This window comes from Populus euphratica, unplaced genomic scaffold, assembly GCF_000495115.2.
Source record: "Populus euphratica unplaced genomic scaffold, PopEup_1.0 scaffold19.1, whole genome shotgun sequence".
Classification (NCBI taxonomy): domain Eukaryota; kingdom Viridiplantae; phylum Streptophyta; class Magnoliopsida; order Malpighiales; family Salicaceae; genus Populus; species Populus euphratica.
Window position 1 is genome coordinate 297,734 of NW_011499853.1, and position 3,622 is coordinate 301,355.

Sequence of the window (3,622 nt, forward strand, 5' to 3'; positions counted from 1 at the left end):
TAAAAGGAATATTAGTTAAAAGCCAAATCAGCAAAACAAAACAAATAAAAAATCAAGGATAAGGGCCTAGAGACACAAGCTTTTTTTTTAAAAAAAAAAACAAGTATTAACCCAATTATTATTTTTTAATAGTATAACATGTCATCAACCTAAGATGACATGTCAACCACCATATATCAAAATCATTCAAATAACTCATCATCGTTAAAAAAATATAGTTAAATTATATAATTTTAAATTTTTAAAAGCCAAATCAGCAAAACAAAACAAATAAAAAATCAAAGATAGGGGCCTAGAGACACAAGCTTTTTTTTTAAAAAAAAAAACAAGTATTAACCCAATTATTATTTTTTAATAGTATAACATGTCATCAACCTAAGATGACATGTCAACCACCATTACTCTTTCCAATTACTTTAGATGGCACTTAGACTTTTTATTTCAAGAACCCATTTTTTATTTTATTTCTACTCAAAAACACAAATTTATTTTTTTAGTATGTTCAAATAACAACACCGCCTCTATTAAACTTTAATCTCCAAAACAAATCCAAGATGATCATTTTATGGCCATGTAAACTCTTTTTCTTTTTTTTTCAGTAACTTTCTATAATCTTTTAGTATCTCAATTTAAAATATAAAAAAAATAAATTTTATAATCAAAATATTAAATCCTCAAGCAACATGAACTAGATATATAAAAAGAAAAAAAATTGAGGAACTAAAGTAAAGTTTTTTGCATTTTTTAAATAGCGCAAACGATAAAATGCTTTGTTTTTATATATGTTAATTAATTTCTTTGTTCTTTTATCTTTTCTAACAATAACTTAAATTTATATATTTTTTAAAATCAATATTTCATTTGTGTCATATTATTCTCTATCAACTAGCATCCAAGTTACCTTACAAACCAAAACAAATTAAAAAATATAAAAATCCCAATGTCAGTTCAAGACCAAGTTAGAGTTTTTTCAGTCGCTATAAAAGCCAATATAACTTTAAAGACCAAATTAAAAAAAAAATATTGAAGTCGAGAGCAAAAAAAGCTAAACATTTTGAGAGACTTAGAATAAAAAAAGTGTTTGAAGTAGCGAGTCGTTAGAGAATGAACAATTAGGAATACGATGAATCATTAAGATCCTTTAGTTTAGTGTACTAGATAGGTCACTCACGAGCTTCCTTTTAATGTGCAATAAAAGTTTTGTCATGACAACCATTGAACACGGGGCGGAAGAAATATACAAAAGTTGTGAACACATTTTCTAGAAGAAAATTTAAAATAAATAGATAAACATGCACTTATATTTAAAAAAAATACATATTATACTGAAAAAGGTCAAACCAGGTTTACATATTAAATACATAACTTGCATCATAAACTTCATAATATTTTTGATGATTTTTTAAAATTATTTTTTTTCAAATATATGATAATAAAAATGAACACATATAAGATTAAAATAACCTAACATTGAAATACTTGTCTAAAATTATAAAAAAATTCATTAAAAAACAAGCTAAAATAACTTATAAATTTTAATTTATAATTAATCAAAAATTAAAGAATAAAATTAATAAAAAATATCAAAAATATATAAAAATCTAATATTGAAAAATGAGATTGAATAAATAAATATATAAAATGAAAAACCTTTTAAAACATTTACAAAAACCCTAATTAACTAGATAAATCACCAACTAAATACAAAATAATGAAATTAAAAAAAAATAACTGAAAAAAAATATAAAAAAAAATAGGTCAAGATGGTCCTGCATGACTGGACCTTGGTATACATATATATATAAAGCTCATGTGCAGAACCAATTAATACCCACTCTCCTGAGCCATCTTAATTCTTTCTTGCTTATTTAGAAGAAAAAAAGTAGGTGACATGGCATTTTCCTTTCCAAAACCAGACTACCACAAATATGGTTAGAAAATTACCACAAAGATGGTTAGAAAATTAAGAGGTGTTTTTTAGCCTAGAAATCTATGTTTCAACCCATTTGTATCTAAAAACTCCTGTAAACATTGTAAGAATTTTAATAAATTAATTTATCAACAAAAAAATATTCAAAAACACCGAATTAAATAGGTGAAAACTCATTTTTCTACTCCAATCTACCTTTTTGGGCTGTATAAAAATCAAAAACATCTCAATAACATTCTTTTCATCAACAAGAATACTTTGACATTAGGCTTGTTTATTTTTTTCAGCAAGAGAGTGAGATTTTGTTTCAATGCCAATCTTGATTCTCACAATTTTAATTATATTTAATCAAGGAAATTAAACTTTTATCAAACCAAGCATGGATTCAATGCCAAAAACTTTTTAAAACATTGTAAGAAACCCTTGTAAAGTTAAGTAAGATACATCATTAACCTTATTTTTAAATTAGCTAAATATTAAAAAATTAAATAAAAAAAATAAAAAAACAATAATAGCTAAATATTAAAAAATTAAATAAAAAGAATAAAAAAACAATGAAAAAATATAAAAACATTGTTATGTCCATAGTGTGTTGTGTGAGTAAGTATATCGTGAAAATGGCACCCAATTAATTTTTTTTTAATAATCATTCTCTCCTCTCGTATCTATATGAACCAGTATAAAAGCTTCCATGCTCCGGAGGATCAACTCATAACAGTAATAGTTGAATTATTTTGTGATTATAATTAAAAATATTAAATTTTATGATTTTTTTTTCACTTACATAATATTGGTATGATGATGGTTGTTTTTATGTTTGTGATTTTAGAAAAATAAATTAGAAAAAAAATATTTTTTTGTATGGTTGCTTTATGTAATTTATATATCTGGTAAAACCTATGATTCGAACTATTTTTTTATTAAAAGTATATAATTAATGTTTAGTTAAAATTATGATTTTTCGTAACATTGTTATTTAATATTTTCAAATTGTTTTAGTATGCTCATCTTAAAAATAATTTTTTAAAAATAAAAAAATATTATTTTGATGCATTTCTAAGCGAAAAGCACTTTAAACTGCAATTGCTACCAGGGGTGTTCACGGTTTGGTTTTAACCCAAAAACACAACCAAGCCAGAAAATAATATTCTTTATTAATACAACCCCAACCGAACCGAGAACCAGTTCAAATCGTTATTTGGTTCGGGTTGGTTTTTTAGCAAAAAAAGCAGAAAAACCGGACTGTTCTATGGTAACAGTGATAACCATTGTTCACTCGCTTTCCCTTCCCTTTTCAGATGATGTTAAGAAATATTTGTATATTAATAATCAAACTATACAATTTTGACATGAGAGAATAACTCCTAGAAGCCCTGAATAGGCCAACGATTTCTCCTTAACAAGCTTTTTTGTTGTTGCATCCATCTTCATCCTCGAGAACTCGTCAATCTTGAGTCCCAACATTGTCATGATCAAAGGACTCAATCTCTAATGAGAAAGTAAAAAGAAGCAGAGGTTATGATTAGTACTTAAAAGTGTATTTTTATCATGATTTTATATTATCATTTTGCACTTGAAGTATCAATAACTCCTTAACTAAAATATGTTTTATAATAATGTATCTAATAATATAAGATACCTATAATTTATGGTAAATGTCTATTTTTAATGCAGACCTATCACATAAATGAA